Below are 20,197 nucleotides of genomic sequence, written 5' to 3'. Positions count from 1 at the left end.
TGCAGCCATTCATGGACTTCAAGACAATCCACCATGTCACCGGGCCACAATAATTGACGAGTGGTTTGAAGAACATTCTGGACAATTCGTGCGAATGATTTGGCCACCAAGATCGCCCAACATGAATCCCATCGAGAATTTAAGGAACATAATCTGGAGGTCATTTCGCGTAAAAAATCCTGCACTGGCAACACTTCCGCAATTATGGACGGCTGTAGAGGCATCGTGGCTCAGTATTTCTAGAGCGGTCTTCCACTACTTGTTGAGTCCATGCCACGTCGAGTTTCTGCACTACGCCGGGCAAAAGAAGGTCCGACACGGTATTCAGTGTGCGATTTGTGCTTTTACCAGTGTGTGTGTGTGTGTGGGGGGGGGGGGGGGCGATGTCTTACGGGGTTAGTATAATTATATATGTTACTAGCTTGGACCGTGGCGTTACCCATGGTTAAACAGTTATTTATAAATAGATGTTAATGCCGAAACTCACTATTCACACGTATGCACTATCAGAAAAGCCATCCCTTCTTATATCTTTAAAAGTACATTATAGGTAAAGCTTATTTACAAAATCATTTACATACAAGTATACGAGGGGAATTCAAAAAGTAAAGGCACATTTGTGAAAAGCTGTACTTATTCTGATGATACGACCGAGCGAGGTGGTGCAGTGGTTAGCACACTGGACTCGCATTCGGGAGGACGACGGTTCAATCCCGTCTCCGGCCATCCTGATTTAGGTTTTCCGTGATTTCCCTAAATCACTTTAGGCAAATGCAGGGATGGTTCCTGTGAAAGGGCACAGGCAATTTCCTTCCCCATCCTTTCCTCACCCGAGCTTGCGCTCCGTCTCTAATGACCTCGTTGTCGACGGGACGTTAAACACTAATCTCCTCCTCCTCCTCTGATGAAAGAAAACTGAAACATGCGTTATTTTTCTACGTAACCTCCCTGGAGTTCAATGCAGTTTTCCCGACGTTTTACGAGTTTTTTTTTTCATCAGAATATACGTTTATCGGTTGCATCTGTAACCAATTTTGTACCGCAGTAATGACGTCTTCATCACTTTCAAATCTTCTTCCCTGTTGTGCTTCCGTTAAGGGTCCAAACATGTGAAACTCGCTTGGAGCCAGGTTTGGACTGTATGGTGGATGTTCCAGAACCTCGAATCTCAACTTCTTTGTTGCGTCGGCTATCCGTTTGGCAGAATGTGGACGAGCGTTACCTTGTTGCAGGATGACACCTCTTCACAGTTTTCCATGACGTTTGGATCTGATTGCAGGTTTTAGTTTCGTACGCAACACATCACATCCACCATACAATACAGACCTGGTTCTAAAGCCTCGTTTAAGCTGGGGCAACGTCTTGCAACATCGTGGCATGCTACGGAAATGTGGCGTTCGTCGTCTTGTCATTTAGTTCTAAATGTTTTGAAATGCTTAACTACTACATAACACTTTTTCAAAATTAATAAGCAAACATATTAATAGTATTAATAGTAAACTTTCAGTGTTCGGCTCCACAAATTTAAATTATATGTAAAGTTTTACTCCAGTGCTTGGGAAATAAACATCCCAGGTTGGGATGCATAAACTAAAACCAGAGAAGGGGATAGTTTGATGCAGAGGGGGGGGGGGGGAAATCCCCCCATCCCCCCCTGCAAATCGCACACTGACGGTATTAGCAGGTATCCCACGGCTTTTGTCACCTCAGTGTACTACAAACAGTAGCAGCAGATGAACACTTAGATTTCGTTTTCCTAGATTTCGACTCTGTATCACTTTGCTGTCTAAAACCGAGATATGATCATAAGACGTTTCTTCATAGCTACGTGACTCACTCGAAAAAAATTGGTCTAACGGAACACAGTAGATTATACTGAACAGCAGATGTTTAACACAAGCGAAAGCAATATCGGGTTTCCCACAAGAAAGAGCGGCAAACACAATGGGTCTACTAATGTCCTTAACACAGATAAACGCCTGGAGTGATACGGCCAGGAGCAATAGGAGAATGTTATTTGCTGCTATTATGCATTAATGACTTAGTGGACAGTATTTGTTGGAATGTCAGACATTTCACGGATGGACTTAGTTATCTATAATGAGACTCTATCTGCTAAAACTTGTTGTGATGTCAGGTTAGATGTAGACAAAATATATGTCATGGAGCAAAGATTGGCAATTAACTCTTAATGTTGTACACTATTCGAACCGTAAAAACGTGATAGCTTTTGACTATGAGACTAATGAGTCAACACTAGAGACAGACATGGCATACAAAGATCTGGGAACAACAACCTGCAGAAAATTTGGAAATTTGTGGTAAGTTCTACGGGACCAAACTGCTGAGGTCATCGGTCCCTAAGATTACACACTACTTAATCTAACTTAAACTAAGGACAACACACACACCCATGACCGAGGGAGGACTCGAACCTCCGACAGGTGGAGCCGTGAGAACCGTTACAAGACGCCCTATACCGTGCGGCTATCCCGCGCGGCCAACCTGCCGAGATACGAGGTGAAACGATCACGTAACTCAGTTGTAGGTAAAGCAAGTTTTATACTACGATTCATTCACAGGATAATGGGAATCTGCAGACATTCTACAAATGAGATTGTGTAAAAAACATTTATATGGCTCAGATCTGTACCTGAACAAAAAAAGGGTGGTAGGAATGGGCACAGTCTCGTTTAGGTGTGAAAGGGTGTAAAAGAAGTGTTGAAAAATATTAATTCAAACGCACTTGAAGACACATGCCGCACATTTTGCAAGGATCTTGTTGTAAATCTGCAGCGACTACCTTTTAGCGCAGAAACTATGAATTCTTCAGCACCCTATGTCATGACTAAATGGTGCAGATAAATCAGGTAGGTAGGCGCGCACACAGGCCTACGAGCAGTCATTCTTCCCATGCTCCGTCCGTGAACGGATCAGGAAGATGCGTGAATGTCTCTCACAATAAACTACCACCCACGTTCTTCACAGTAAAGCGGAAAGTATAGGTGATGCATATGTAGACACCTGGCTGATTAGCCGTGCATGTTAAAGCGCCAGTAAAGAAAGCTGCTTATCACGACTGGAATTGTGAATAGCACGCATCCCAACACCATAGGGGCGGCCATTTGGCGGCAACACAACTGAACGTCTCTTTTTGGCCATGGATCACCTCGCTGAAGCTTAGTAGACGTCATGTGATCTCCCACATACGAATGAGGCAGGGACACGGGGGTTACCCTGCCCACCTTTACCGACTGAAAGTTATCGCTTATGAAGACTGTGATCAGGACATAACGGCGGTGGCGGATCTGAACCACATCAAATGGTTCAAATGGCTCTGAGCACTATGGGACTTAACATCTATGGTCATCAGTCCCCTAGAACTTAGAACTACTTAAACGTAACTAATCTAAGGACATCACGAACATCCATGCCCGAGGCAGGATTCGAACCTGCGACCGTAGCAGTCGCGCGGCTCCGGACTGAGCGCCTAGATGAACCACATCGTACTGGCGTGTACCAAGCACTCGGCTGCACAGGCGGCCTTGTACAAAAAATTTAGTTGCGAGTGGCCACACCTCCCCTACAAGTGTATCTGTTTTACTATACCGGTTCGATATATGTAGCTGTTATTTGCTCGCGAACAATTTAAAAGACGTCGGTATACATCTTTGACCTGTAGGTTGAGTGCGTCTTGCCCTCTCATGTCATAATACCCGTTAGTAAATTGGGACGTCTGTTTGTGTTTTCACTTTGCACTAAGAACTTATCCTTGTAAACGATGCAGTTGTCCAGCTTCCAATTATAAGTTGCTGTGGATCTCATTATCCTCTGGAAAGGACCTGGTTCGAACCCTAGGACATACTGTTGTGTTTTTAATTTATGTAACGAACATATCTTTGTACTTCAGACTTTTTCATAGTTCTGTTGTGAAAATCGCAGTGACGTTAACTTGGCACTTATGTATCTACTGCTGACTGGTTCTCGTCCTTCAGTTTTTTTATTTCACGTTAAGAACTTACGTTTGTACATCGAACTCTTTTTATTGTTCTACTGCGGAAACTTCAATTATGTTAATATTGCACTTTATAACTAGTTTTGGCTGTATGGTCTTTGCTGCCGAAAGCCAAAAATAAATGAAAAAATAAGTATTAAAAAGACTGCCGCTTCCGGAAGGGGGAGATGCGCCGGCCACGGATCAAATCTGCCCGGCGCATTAACGAGGAGGTTCAGCGTGTCCCCAGCCTGGATGACGCTTTTAGGTTGTTTCCCACATCCCACTAGATAAATACCGGGTTGGTACCCGGTACCCAAGTACTGATTCCTTCACAAGCATTTAGTAAGCTTTTGCTCTCTTACATGCAGATAGTTGGGGTACACATATTCCGTTTCGGGAAGGAGAGGGGGGGAGGGGAGTAATAGTGTAGCGACATAATGGGCACCCTTGTGGCCACCCCTTAAACTAACTATGCCAAATTCGTTAACAACCATGCCGACCCTGCGACCCTGAACTGATTGGGGCAAAGGCACAAGGAAAAGAAGAAGAAGAAGATGCGTATGTTGAAAGAGGATAAATTACAAAGGGTGGTACGATACAGCTCTCCACGCTAGTCTAGCCTAAGTGAGCCTACTCATCTTTGCGTAACTCTACAACCTACATCCATTTTAATGTGCTTACTGTATCAGTTGATAGGACACATCCCGAGGCATCAAGTAATTGTCAATTCGGTAATGGAAAAATGTGGCGAAAAATTGTATAGGAAGACCAACGCTTGAATACAGTAAGTAGGTTCAGATGAATGTAGGTTGTAGTAGTTATGCAGAGCGAAGAGGCTTGCACAGGGTAGACTAGCACGGAGAGCTGGATCAAACCAGTCATCGGACTGAAGACAACGGCAATAATTCTTCATTTGTTCTGTGATATATTCACGTAATCTTCAACATTCTTCTTTAATGAAGCGTTTCAAAATATTCTAGGAGAAAAGGGCATATTCCAGACAAATACTTTCAGAAAAGGCTTCTAAACGTTTCTCTTTTCAGAAATAATTTTCTTCCTGTTAGTTTAAATTTTGTATTCTATCCACTTTAGCCATCATCGGTTATCTTGCCATTCAGATAGCAAAATGGAGCTGCTGATTGCCTCATTTCATAATTTAATTCCCCCTTCATCACTAGATTTAGTTCGATTACATTCCGATGGACTACTTTTTACTTTTGTTGACGTTCATTTCGCAACTATTTTTCAGTCTCCATTCAACTGCTCTTCCAAACCTTTTTCCATCTCTGAGAGAATCAAATGACCTTGGCAAACTTCAAAGTTTTAATTTTCTCTCCGTGAACATACATTCCCTTCCAAAATTCCTTCTTGGTTTCCTTCACAGGTTGTTCAGTGTACATACTGAATGTCTTTTGGGGTAAGTTACAACTATGTCTCACTCTCTCCAAAACTACTGCTTTCCTTTCACGTCCTTCGATTCTTATAACTGTAATCTGGCTTCTGTGTAGATAACTATCCGTTCCCTGTATTTTATCCCCGCTATCTTCAGAATTTGAAAAATCAGATTCAAGCCAATAGCGTTAATTCCTTTCCCTACTCTTACATATGCTATATATGTAGGTTTGCCTTTATTTAGTTTATCTTGTAATATAAGTTGCAGGGTCAGTATTACCTAACGTGTTCCAGCATCTCACACGAACCAGAACTGATCTTCCCCGAGATTAACTTCCGCTAGTTTCCCTATTCTTGTGTAAAATAATTTGTGTTAGTATTTTGCAGCTATGAATTATTAAACTAATGCTTCGTTAATATTCACACATATCAGAACCTGCATCTATCCGAATTGTGATTATTAAAATGATTCAAATGTTTCTAAGCACTATGGGACTTAGCATGTGAGGTCATCAGTCCCCTAGACTTAGAGCTACTTAAACCTAACTAACCTAAGGACATCACACACATCCATGACGGAGGCAGAATTCGAAACTGCGACCGTAGGAGCCGCGTGGTTCCGGACTGAAGTGCCTAGAACCGCTCGGTCACAGCGGCCGGCCTGTGATTATTACAGTCTCCCTGAAGCCAGAGGGTTTTTTACTCTCGTCACGTGTTCTTCCACACGACGTGAAATAGTTTTGTCGTGGCTGGATCTCCCAAACTTCTCAATAATTCCGAGTAAAAATCTTCTACTACATGGGCCTTGATTTAAATTCGGTTCTCTGTCAAATTCTTCTCGCAGTATCGTATCTCCTATCTCATCTTCATCTACTTCATGTTCTCTTTCTATTATATACCCTCATATACCCTTTTTACGCATACCCTCCTCTTTCATCCTTTCCTTCTTTACTTAGTACTGGGTTTCCATCGGAGCTTTTTATGTTCAAAGAGGTGGTTTCTTTTCTCCAAAGTCTCTTTAGCGGAACAGGACAAGCAAATCGCTAATCTGATGCAAATATCCTACGCTCAGTACATTGGCTTTTCTTTTCTCCAAAGGTCTCTTTAATGCACTAGGACGATCAAATCGCAAAAACTGATACAAATTATCTTCCGCTATGCACTCTGCATTGGCGTCTGGAGTTTATATACTATCTGCTCAAAAGTACTTGGACACCTGTTAGTGGACATTCATAAGGGATATTTCCACCCTTCGGCTTTATGACGGCCCCAGCTCTGCTGAAGACACATTCAACGACGTGTCTAAATATGGAGGAATGATAGCACATTCGCCCTCAAGAGCCGAAACAAGAGAAAGTAGTGATGGTGATCGCTGGGTCTGGAGCGAATTCGACGTTCGAACTCATCTAAAATGTGTTCCATTGCGTTCAGGTCGACACTAGGAGCAGTCAGTCTGATACAATCATCGTCTCCGAACTATTCCTCTACTGTACACTGTACAAAATGCTGTAAAATTTGTTCACATCCTTTCGCACTTGGCGTGTTTGTGAAATCAAATAAAGGGAACACACCCTATCCACGAAAAACACCCCAAACGGAACACTACCTGCTCCATACTTCACAGCTGATACTACACATGACGGCAGATAAAGTTATCTAGACATTCGCCAAACCCAAACACTTCTATCGGACTGCCACAGGATATAGCTTGACTCAACAGTGCATATTACTAGTTCCCACTCATCCACTGTCGCCGGAGTGAGATGGCACAGTGGTTAGCACACTGAACTCGCGTTCGGGAGGATGACGATTCAAACCCGCGTCCAGCCATCCAGATTTAGGTTTACCGTGATTTCCCTAAATCGCTCCAAGCAAATGCTGGGATGGTTTCTTTGAAATGGCACGGCCAATTTCCTTCCCCGTCCTTGACATCATCCGAGCTTAAGTTCCGTCTCTAACGACCTCGATGTCGACGGGACCTCAAACCCAAATTCCTTACTTCACTCATCCACTTCCCAGTGGCGTCTCTCTTTACATCATCTTGGCACTGACTGCAGAAATGTGTAGCTTTATGATAAGCTGTTAGACCATTCTTTTCAATTCTATACGCATAGTTATTGTTTTAGCCATACTGCAGGTAGCACTTTGAAAATGACAAATGATTCATTCCAGTATTTTCATGGGATTTTTTACGGTTCTCCCTGTTTATCAGTACATGAGGTCTGGCTGGTCTTTGTTTAGCCGCGGTGGTTCCTTCGCGTTTCCACTTCACAATAAAATCACCAGCAGTCGACTTGGGCAACTTTAGATGGGTTGAAATGTCTCTGATGGATTTGTTACTCAGGCGACATTGAATGAATAGTCAACTTTCGAAGTCATTGAGATCTCGTGATTGACCCTTTCTGCTGTTACTGCTTTTCTACTGACAACACGATAGTCTCTGCCTCCTTTTATTCTGGAGGGTCATGCTGTCATGACGTCTTGTGACCAATTCCATGCCGGCCGCAGTCGCCGGTTCTAGGCGCTTCAGTCTAGAACCGCGTGGCCGCTACGGTCGCAGACTCGAATCATGCCTCGGGCATGGATGTGTGTGATGTCCTTAAGTTAGTTAGGTTTAAGTAGTTCTAAGTTCTAGGGGACTGATGACCTGAGAAGTTAAGTCCCATAGTGCTCAGAGCCATTTGAACCATTTGATGGGAAGCGTGTGATCACTTGGTCTGGACTTCTTTCCCTCTGAATTTCATTTATGCTCACATGAACCGCTGGCTAAGAAGACAACATTCTGGCACAGGCAACGAGCTGCAGAGCAGCGTGGACAACTGGCGGAAAGCACGGCAGTGCCTTCTATGATGAGGGTATCAGAAAGTTGTGTAAGTAGGCTGTTTAGGTTTTTATGTTGGTAACGCCACGTAGCGCTCTGCATGAAAATCAGTGACTGTGCTGTGTGCAGTCTGTGGCTGGTTGGACTCATTGTTAAAATATTCGCTTGTGTAGTGTTGGGCAGTTGGATGTGAACAGCGCGTAGCGTTGGGCTGTTGGAGGTGAGCCGCCAACACTGGTGGATGTGGAGAGAGAGATGCCACAGTTTTGACAGGTTGCTATAAGCGGACGATCTGGACGTGTGACCGCCAGAAAAACAAAATTTGTAAAGATGAATGTCATGAATTGATAGATATATACAGGGTGAGTCACCTAACATTACCGCTGGATATGTTTCGTAAACCACATCAAACACTGACGAATCGATTCCACAGACCGAACGTGAGGAGAGGGGCTAGTATAACTGGTTAATACAAACCATAAAAAAATGCACGGAAGTATGTTTTTTAACACAAACCTACGTTTTTTTAAATTGAACCCCGTTACTTTTGTTAGCACATCTGAACATATAAACAAATACGTAATCAGTGCCGTTTGTTGCATTGTAAAGTGTTAATTACATCCGGAGATATTGTAACCTAAAGTTGACGCTTGAGTACCACTCCTCCGCTGTTCGATCGTGTGTATCGGAGAGCACCGAATTACGTAGGGATCCAAAGGGAACGGTGATGGACCTTAGGTACAGAAGAGACTGGAACAGCACATTACGTCCACATGCTAACACCTTTTTATTGGTGTTTTTCACTGACGCACATGTACATTACCATGAAGGGTGAGGTAAACGTACACACGTGGTTTCCGTTTTCAATTACGGAGTGGAATAGAGTGTGTCCCGACATGTCAGGCCAATAGATGTTCAATGTGGTGGCCATCATTTGCTGCACACAATTGCAATCTCTGGCGTAATGAATGTCGTACACGCCGCAATACATCTAGTGTAATGTCGCCGCAGGCTGCCACAATACGTTGTTTCATATCCTCTGGGGTTGTAGGCACATCACGGTACACATTCTCCTTTAACGTACCCCACAGAAAGAAGTCCAGAGGTGTAAGATCAGGAGAACGGGCTGGCCAATTTATGCGTCCTCCACGTCCTATGAAACGCTCGTCGAACATCCTGTCAAGGGTCAGCCTAGTGTTAACTGCGGAATGTGCAGGTGCACCAACATGCTGATACCACATACGTCGACGCGTTTCCAGTCGGACATTTTCGAGCAACGTTGGCAGATCATTCTGTAGAATTGCGATGTATGTTGCAGCTGTTTGGGCCCCTGCAATGAAGTGAGGACCAATGAGGTGGTCGCCAATGATTCCGCACCATACATTTACAGTCCACGGTCGCTGTCGCTCTACCTGTCTGAGCCAGCGAGGATTGTCCACGGACCAGTAATGCATGTTCCGTAGATTCACTGCACCGTGGTTTGTGAAACCCGCTTCATCGGTAAACAGGTAGAACTGCAACGCATTCTCTGTTAATGCCCATTGACAGAATTGCACTCGATGATTAAAGTCATCACCATGTAATTGCTGATGTAGCGACACATGAAACGAGTGAAAGCGGAGACGATGCAGTATGCGCATGACACTACCTTGACTCAGTCCACCGGCTCTCGCAATGTCCCGTGTACTCATGTGTGGGTTCATGGCAACAGCAGCTAACACACCAACTGCACCCGCTTCTGCTGTGACGGGCCTGTTACGGACCCGTTTGCGTGCTACGACCATACCTGTTGCATACAGTTGGCGGTAGATGTTTTGCAATGTGCGGCACATTGGATGCTCTCTGTCCGGGTACCGTTCTGCATACACCCTGCAGGCTTCAGCTGCATTTCGGCGACACACGCCATAGATGAGTATCATCTCCGCCTTTTCAGAGTTCGAATACACCATGGTCACAGTTCCTACAACACTACAGTATCACAGACGTCTGGTAACACGATGTACTACAGTTGGTCTGCGTGCGGAAACGAATGCAGAATAACAATAGCAGCAAGCTCTACATGCGGACACTGCGACAGCTTGACCAAACCACAACAGTGCACTACAGCCACACTCGTAAACACGGTCGTCATCGCAAACATGTCCCTGCAGATGCTGCTCGCCGACCGTGGCCCGTGTTTGTTACAACACGCAACTGAACGTCGGAGGTTTCAAGCGCCAACTTTAGGTTACAATATCTCCGGATGTGATTAACATTTTACAATGTAGCAAACGGCACTGATTACATATTTGTTTATATGTTCAGATGTGCTAACAAAACTAACGTGGTTCCATTTTAAAAAAAGAGGTTTGTGTTAAAAAACATACTTCCGTGCATTTTTGTATGGTTTGTATTAAACAATTACAGTAGCCCCTCTCCTCACGTTCGGTCTGTGAAATCGGTTCGTCAGTATTTGATGTGGTTTACGAAATATATCCAGCGGTAACGTTAGGTGACTCACCCTGTATATGATGACTTTTGAACGCTATTAAGGTAAATACATTGTTTGTTCTCTATCAAAACCTTTCATTTGCTAACTATGCATATCAGTAGTTAGTGCCTTCAGTAGTTAGAATCTTTTATTTAGCTGGCAGTATTGGCGCTCGCTGTATTGCAGTAGTTCGAGTAACGAAGATTATTGTGAGGTAAGTGATTCATGAAAGGTATAGGTTGTTGTTAGTCGGGGCCCTTCTTTTGTAGGGATTATTAATAGTCAGACTGCGTTGCGCTAAAAATATTGTGTGTCAGTGTAGTGATGATCAGGTTAAGTAAAGAGCGAAATGTCTGAGTACGTTCAGTTTTGCGCAGCTATTTGAAAATCAAATAACGTAAAAGGGTTACCAGCACAGTCATTCATAATTTTTCTAAGGGAACGTTACAGTTGGTACGAGGCCATGCCAAATATCTTAAGTCAGAACAGCGATTAATCAGAGGCGTAATGGCAGGTGTAGCTAACTCTTGCAAAACAAAACATTTTTGATTTTCGCTGTAGTTTCCATTTCGCGATCGATCGGGCCAAATTTTCCGAATAACCTACGTACTTAGGGGTGTCCGGATACTTTTCGTCAGATTGTGTTCAAAGCTGTGGAGTGACAAGCAGGATTTTCTACATTTCCGGCAATCAGACATCGCATCGGCGTGCATTAGGTTACGGATGGCTCGGCGGGCAGATCGCTGAGTTGCGAGCGCCGAAGCAGTGGCTGCCGCCACTCGTGGTGTGTATCGAGCAGCGCCCGCGCCGGTGATGAGGTGATATTTAGCGCGCCGCCCTTTTAAGAGGCAATCACCGTGATTGCCGGACGGGCGAAATTACTCACCAGAAGGGCCCCGTCCAATTTGCCCTTCGACTGAATTCATTTGACATACAGGCAGGAAATTGTAGCGCGCGTACGCACTGTGTGGGTAAAACATTACTCTGCCTTTTGATCGCCGGTCAGCTGTTAAATGCGGACCGTCGTGTCCCCAGCCAGCGGAGACGTAGAACAGAGAGGTTTGCCCGACGCTAAACCACTGCGTTGAACACATTATTTCTGTGTACCGCAGATGTTTTTCGGTCTTCGACTATCTGTCGCATAGAGCAACACAACAGAGATAACACTTGCTGGTTAGTGAAGCGAACTGAACAACAGTCGACCATGATCTATTTATTTCAAACAAAAGGACGTGATCTAGGCTACAAACTAACTCTGCTGCCTTATTAGCTAATGTCTTTTTATACAAATTATAATTGTGACAATAAGTAAAACATTTGGTTTGTAAAACCATTGTATGTTGTTGAACATACAGTGTAAAGTTGATGCATTAAGTTGTTCTGAAAGCGGTGCTGATATTCAAGATAATAAAAGTGGGTTAAAAGCTGTGAGCTATCTGGGGAAGTTATCCTTGCATTACTGAGCAACTGTTTCACCAGGTATCCAGTCTAGTTTACCAAATTGCCAACCAGACTAACATTAATTATAATCTTTTAATAGTCATCTTACGGCAACCGTTGATATATATATATATATATATATATATATATATATATATATATATATATATATATATATATATATATATATATATATATATATATATATATAAAGAGAATTTAAATAAAAAGACATAAATCAGTTTATATTTGGACATTTATTTTAACATTGATCATTGTTCCGTAAAAATTTCAGCATATTTAACTTGATTCATAACTAAACTGGTGCCTTATTTAGGAATGTGAAAATGTGAGTTTGTAATCTTACGGAACACGTCAAATATGGAGCCAAGGTTGGGAGACTGCATACAACACTGCATTCATAAAATAACACACGCAGAACGTTGAAACATATGCAAGAGTAAATTAACCACAACCAACCGATTCAATTTTCACCCAAAGAAGTTACGGTCGTAGCACAATCCTGTCCATTACGAAATTACCACACACTGGTATACTAAATTCGTACTAATTGGCTGTGAAATCTTCCCGAAAAGAATAGCTGAGGGCTACTTTGATGATTACACCACATGCTTCACGTGGTCAACTTGGTTTGCACAAAGAGTGTAACTCCTCAATAATTTTGACACTTAAAATAAATTACATCGAAACGCAATTTACAAAAGAAAAACCTCCAACTTGTTACTATCGTCATACTATTAACCTGATGGGTCAAACAATTATATAAGCACGTGGTACTGGTCTCACAAAGTACACCCCACGTGGGTTGAACATAAAGAAAAGTTGCTACATTGAATAATACTGTCAAGACGAGACGTTATAATCTCACGCACATTCGTGTTTAAGATTGATGATCTTAGAGTTACAGATCATCAACACGTGGTTCCACTTTGCTCACAAAGTAGTGACAAAGCAACTACTGGATGATATTCTGAACTTCACAATCGAATTACACTGCACTGCAATTTAAGATAACATAAGATATTTTAGATCTAAACCTGAAACAAAGGTGATTAAATTTTCATTTAGGCTGAACTTAAGAAATCCATTGTCCTACAGACTTAGCAGAGAAGTGCTTAGCCGGCGATCTTACCACTTCCGACGCTCGCCGCGGACGACTGGCGTGGGCCCCTACAGAGGGTGCCTCACAGATACAAACGGAAGTGACCAGAGAGGCAGCTTCCTATACCAACATGACAAGGGACGAACAGGACCATACCAAGAATAGAAACCTCTTTGCTTTAGCGTAACTACCTGTTCCGACGTTCGTCCTACTGTTCTCTGGCAGACAGGCTTGTCTGCTACCATCAAGCATGCAACTAGAAATACATTTGCTCATTCATCCTTTCACACAGAAGGGAAGGGGGATGACAGTACCTTATCATATACACTATATAAAAGAAAGCATATGTAGGTTCCATATGAGACTGTGTGACAAGAATTACATATAAACTGTGTTTTAAAGTGTAGTAGTGTGACAGATCGTTCTTGTTTATGTGTAAAAGTAACACGTTCCACTGCTCAGCCTCCTCCCAGTAGACTCAGAAACACCACAGTAAATTTAGAAGTGGAATTTATGCCGTAAATGACAACACCTTTAATAAATTAACATGAAAGGAATCCAACAGAGACCTTCCAACAGGCTGCGTCAAAAAAATTTTCACAGTTTCTAATTAATAATAACTCCAATGGAATCATAAAAATTTTATTTAAGTGGCTACCGCTTTTTTGTTTTCAGATGTTTCACACCGTACACACCAACAGCCATCTGCCGGATGGAGCATAAAGAGTGATTCATCTGAAGAACCCACCTGTCGTCACTCAGTGCTAGTTGCGGTACTGATATGAAAATTTCAGTCTTCATCGCCTATGAAGAACAGTGAGAATGGGTGCACGAATCAAGCGCCTCTTGCGGAGGACCACACGCAGCAACGTTTGCTGAATGGCCTTTGAGGATACACTGTTGGTAGCCCCTTGGTTCATCTGACTACTCTGTTGCTCAGTAGTTACGCGTATTTCCGCCCGTACACATTTCCACAGCCGTCGCTCACCAATGTTATCAATGGCCCATGCTGCACCACAATTGTCTCTCCGCTTGGATAGTGCCATTTTGCCATACACGACATACGTTAAACACCGCGGCAGTCAAATAAATCACTCTATTTCCGAATTACGATAACGATTGCCCTGTTTTCTGCGTCCCCCGACACGCTTTATACAGAGTGTCTCACAACTCATGTTTACATACTCCTAGAAGTTGCAGAGGGGACTTACAAGGGAACCTCCCCATCGCACCCCCCTCAGATTTAGTTATAAGTTGGCACAGTGGATAGGCCTTGAAAAACTGAACACAGATCAATCGAGAAAACAGGAAGAAGTTGTGTGGAACTATGAAAAAAATAAGCAAAATATACAACCTGAGTATCCGTACGTATGATAGGCAACATCAAGGAGAGTGTGAGCTCAGGAGCCCCGTGGTCCCGTGGTTAGCGTGAGCAGCTACGGAACGAGAGGTCTTTGGTTCAGGTCTTCCTTCGAGTGAATAATTTACTTTCTGTATTTTCGCAAAGTTATGATGTGTCCGTTCGTTCATTGACGTCTCTGTCCACTGTAATAAGTTTAGTGTCTGTGTTTTGCGACCGCACCGCAAAACCGTGCGATTAGTAGACGAAAGGACGTGCCTCTCCAATGGAGACCGAAAACATTTGATCGCAAGGTCATAGGTGAACCGATTCCTCCACAAGAAAACACGTCTGATATATTCTATACGACACTGGTGACGGAATGTGCGTCACATGACAGATAATAATTGTCTGAAAATAAAAATTTAAACTTTTCACTAGAGGGAAGACTTGAACAAAGGACCTTTTCTTCCGCAGCTACTCACGCTAACCACGGAACCACGGTGCTCCGGAACTCACATTATCCTTGATGTTGCATATCTTGCGCATGGACTACTCAGTTTGTATATTTTGCTTATTTTTTTCATACTTCCACACAACTTCTTCCTGTTTTCTCGATTGATCTGTGTTCAGTTTTTCAAGGCCTATCCACTGTGCCAACTTATAACTAAATCTGAAGGGGGTGCGATGGGGAGGTTCCCTTGTAAGTAGATCAAGTTTTATATAGAAACACTTGATCGGATTCCCACCCCCGGGTTACCGGGTTCGATTCCCGGCGGGGTCAGGGATTTTCTCTGCCTCGTGATGACTGGGTGTTGTGTGCTGTCCTTAGGTTAGTTAGGTTTAAGTAGTTCTAAGTTCTAGGGGACTGATGACCATAGATGTTAAGTCCCATAGTGCTCAGAGCCATTTGAACCTTGATCGAAAACACCATCCAACGACGCCACAGTGAGTCTAAGTCATAGGCTCCGGCGTATATATACATACAGGGTGATTCTGTGATGATCTTACAAACTTTCAAGGATCATGGAGACGGAAAAATGTATCATTTTTAGGTAAGCGTCCCTGGTTCGGAAACGAACAAGTCAGGCACTCTGATATCGCTGACAGTGTAATACATGTACCAGTGCTGTTGTTGCTAAGAATGTAGGGTAGGCAACTGTCAGAGATAGTAGTACGGACAAAGACAAGAAAAAATTTTAGGCTCTAAAACACATAACTGAGGAGCTATGAACAAATGGTTCAAATGGCTCTGAGCACTATGGGACTCAACTTCTGAGGTCATTAGTCCACTAGAACTTAGAACTAGTTAAACCTAACTAACCTAATGACAACACACACATCCATGCCCGAGGCAGGATTCGAACCTGTGACCGTAGCGGTCTCGCGGTTCCAGACTGCAGCGCCTAGAACCGCACGGCCACTTCGGCCGGCAGCTATGAATACTTATTGATCTTCGCTAGTGCGAAAAATATCTCCTCTATTGTACAATTTCTCATAGCTCTTAAGGCATGCGTTTTAGAACCCATGTTTGTATGTTGTATGTTAACCAGGGACCTAGAAACGACGGAGAGGCTCAGTCCCCGCCGCAGCCGCAGTGGTCCACAACCCCACAACTACCGCAGTCCACTTCACCCCTCCGCCGCCCCACACCGAACCCAGGGTTATTGTGCGGTTTGGCCACCGGTGGACCCCTCCAGGGAACGTTTCACACCAGACGAATGTAACCCCTATGTTTGCGTGGTAGAGTAATGGTGGTGCATGCGTAAGTGGAGAACTTGTTTGCGCAGCAACCGCCGACATAGTCTAGATGAGGCGGAATAAGGGGAACCAGCCAGCATTCGCCGAGGCAGATGGAAAACCGCCTAAAAAACCATCCACAGACCGGCCGGCTCACCGGACCTCGACATAAGTCCGCCGGGCGGATTCGTGCCGGGGACCAGGCGCTCCTTCCTGCTCCGGAAAGCCGTACATTACACCTCTTTTTTTTTAATCTCATTTTTTTCTATATTGTTCGTTGACTTTGTTCGTGGCAAACGTCCGATGACACCCGTTCAGGTTCTTTGTTGATTCGCTCACTCAGTTTTTTTTATTACAGAAGGCAGCTAACCCTCTGACCGAGCACGCTGAGCTACCGTGCCCACTATCCGCTCGGCTAACCGGACGGGCATGAATCTATGTTTACTACACATATTTTCTTGTTTGAGTCCATACTACCACCTCTGAAAGTTGCCTACTCTACAATATTAGCAACAATAGTACCAGTACATGTGTTCCACTGTCAGAGGTATCAGAAAGGATTCCTCTTATAATTTTCGACTCGTTCATTTCCGATACAGGAACCCTCACCTCAAATTGATGCGTTTACTCTTCTTAATCAATCTTGAAACTTTGTAAGATCATCGCGGAATGCCCCTGAACATATATACATTAACAGGCGCCGGCGCCTGTAACTTTAACATTCTGTAGCGTCGTTGGATGACGTTTCCTTTGTAAAACTTGATCTACTATGTCCCCTCTACAAGGGTGTAACGTGAATTGTGAAACACCCTGTATATCCTCTACCGCTAGTGGTGCCACCTGCCACCTGTGAGTGTTCCTTGCACAGGCGGTGGTCACATTAACGTGGCTGGACCGTGTAATAATAACTTGTTTACATCAGTACTTAGTACATCGCTTTTATCTTAACATCTAAGAAATTGCAGTTTAGAGAAATGTAGCAATTAAAATACAATCGTTAACAAATTTGAAAAGAACGAGAGCCATACTATTAGTTTAGGAACTATAATAGTAATAAGACGACTTCATAATTTCCACAATATAAAATCTAAAGTCGCCGGTGTTTCACTTAGCACTAGGATTGCAGACACGGTTCTGCAGACTATTGACGTCGGGACTGTAAATGAAGAAATGCTGTTCCTTTTCAGTGCTTTCTGCCAAGATTTGGGGTGTCAGTCTCTCTGTTTCTTTCTTTCTTTTTTTTTTAATCTTAGTGGAAATGCTTTCCCTTTCTGTTACGCCTTATTCAGCTTCCTGTATTTTGTTCATTATACTCGTTCACTCATGAACCGTGTCGGATTTGTTGTTGACAGCAGGCACATTCATTCTGTGAATGTCCGCCTCTTCGTCGCTGGAATGTTCTCTGCAGGCAGTCAGGACGCAAGCCCGTGCAAGCGGGCAGGCCGTCAGACGAACAACTGGAAAGCATTCTGTGTTAAATGTAGCTTTTTATTTCTAGAATTACTTGTGTTCCTGAGACTAGTTTCCACGTTACTTTATTCTTTGAATGTTAGCTTTAAAATTTGGAAATTAGAAATAATATAAATGCTTCTAAATATTTTTGGTTGGTTTATGAACCCTATGCCCCCCCCCCCTTTCTATCTGGTGCTGATGCGATTCTGTTTAAGTAGACAACGTCGCCTAATCACCAGATTCTTGAGGAGAGATTTCTGTTGGAATGCCCCAGGAGAACACAACACCAACCCGTAATTTACGGGTATTTCGTGACCTGTGCCTAGTCCTCTTGCACAACGTATCTCCCAAAACCCACCAAGGACTTCTGGAATCCATGCTACGCAGAATCACTGCTGTACAGCATTATAAAGGTGGACCACATGCTATTATGCATGTGGAGATACTGTTTTGACTCGCCAGTGTAGATGACCTGATACCTGATCCCTGCAGACGCAAGGAATTGGAAGACCGCAATCAATTATAAGAAAAGGTATTGAAAGCATTCGACACTAATGCTATGAATGTAAATGTTGCAAAACCCGTATCTGAACGAAATAGCATGTAATTCCTGGGTGACATAATCACAAGAGGAGGAATTAGAGCCGGCCGGTGTGGCCGTGCGGCTCTAGGCGCTACAGTCTGGAACCGAGCGACCGCTACGGTCGCAGCAGGTTCGAATCCTGCCTCGGGTATGAATGTGTGTGATGTCCTTAGGTTTGTTAGGTTTAATTAGTTCTAAGTTCTAGGCGACTGATGACCTCAGAAGTTAAGTCGCATAGTAAAAAAAAAAAGGAATTAGACTCATGCAGTAGCAGAGTTTCTCTTAAAGCATATGAGAGTTATTCCCCTAATTAGGCAGCTGCTAGCTAGATAGGAAAAGCAGTGCGTAGCAAGTATGTACGGATGGCCTGCCTGTCTAATTACGGTTTACAATTTATGGTGAAAGTAAGGAAGTAGACGTCGAGGGACCTTAGAATAAAATTGATATACGTACCTAGGTACCACCCAGCATCCAACTTCATTGAATGCTGAATGCATAAATTTGGCTTGTTGATCGTTTGCCATTGCCACCAACGCCATGGCGCTTGGCCGTGCTTGATGGCAAATTTCTAAGACCTCTTAAACGATTTTCCACGACATAACATGCACCCTGCAAAGTTCTGTTAGCCCAGTAACAGACTTTGCGTCTGATTCCACGTTTGTAAAGTGGCATGCTCCAAGAAGGATTAAAGAGCGCATCTACAAGGGAGACTGCTTACAAAACACTCGTGTGTTCCATATTTGAGAGTTTCTCAGGCATGTGGGATACATATGAAATAGGACTAACAAAGGATACGAAACTATGTTAGTATGGCTTATCTAGATTGGCACGGACTCCATACCCTGGTTCAACTCGGCAATTTTTACGTCAGCAAATTGTTGCCACAGGTGAAAAAATCGATAAATGAAGAAAAACATAGCACCAATGAGACACTGAGCAGCTCTTTTGATCTGTTGTTCGGTAATTACTGGTTAAGCCACCATACCAGACAGATGTCACCAGTTGAACATATACATGCAGTCGTTTACTAGTGAGGAGCTTACTCATTTTTGTAAAACAAGTCGCGAGAATGAAGCTGGCAGGTTTTCAATAAAGAAGTAAGAAAAATCACAAATTGCTTACACAATTTCAATTAAAGAACCTCAAGTCATAATGAGCTGCTGTCTTACTTCATTCTGCCATTCTGCTAGAATGGCAGCCGCTGTCTAGGGTCGCGTTAACAATACCGTGTGCGCAGAGACATCTATCAGTTCGTGCTTAACAACCAAGCTGCCTTCCTTATGACATAATGAACGTTAGCCAGTCAGCAACACCACCACATTCCGGTGCCGGTCTGTCCCGTTGGGCAGGTGCAGTGATTTTCCACGGATCAACGTATCAATGCTCGATGCCCATGACGACCGGTACGGCACCCGCCGAACGAGCTACAAAGGAAGTTGGTGACGAGGTAAAGTGACTCTGAGCCCAAGCTAAATGGGCATTGAGAAGCCAAAAGCAATCGCCAGTCGGTTGGAGAAATGTCAGAGGATAAGTGTACGCGTCAGCAGGTAGCAGTGTCTGTTGCCTGCACAGCAGACTTAGCCAGACATCTTGCACACGTTGTACCGAGTGAAGCATTTGCAGAGGATCTGGAGTAAGTGCACTCTCTGTCCAACAGCGGATAACTCATAGACGTAAGTATAACACATACTGACTGTCACGGACAACGCACCACACGAGTACTGAGATGTAATGCAAACACAAATTAAGAGCATCCTGAGCATTTCACTGTGTGGGTAGCATTTACAGTGATTGCTGGTCGATGTGTAATAGCCCAGTGCGGCTGGTCAAAGCAGACATA

The 20,197-nt window shown here is 43.6% G+C and overlaps 1 non-coding gene across 1 annotated transcript; it reads left to right on the top strand.

Annotated features, from left to right (window-relative positions):
* The first annotated feature begins 653 nt into the window (after positions 1-653).
* On the top strand, positions 654-726 carry Trnaa-cgc. The gene has a single exon. It is a non-coding gene; the product is annotated as a tRNA-Ala (tRNA).
* The last annotated feature ends 19,471 nt before the right edge of the window (positions 727-20,197 follow it).

The sequence above is a fragment of the Schistocerca piceifrons genome, chromosome X, assembly GCF_021461385.2.
Source record: "Schistocerca piceifrons isolate TAMUIC-IGC-003096 chromosome X, iqSchPice1.1, whole genome shotgun sequence".
Lineage (NCBI taxonomy): Eukaryota > Metazoa > Arthropoda > Insecta > Orthoptera > Acrididae > Schistocerca > Schistocerca piceifrons.
Note: the sequence above shows the minus strand (reverse complement) of the source record. Positions and strands in the feature narration are given on the sequence as shown.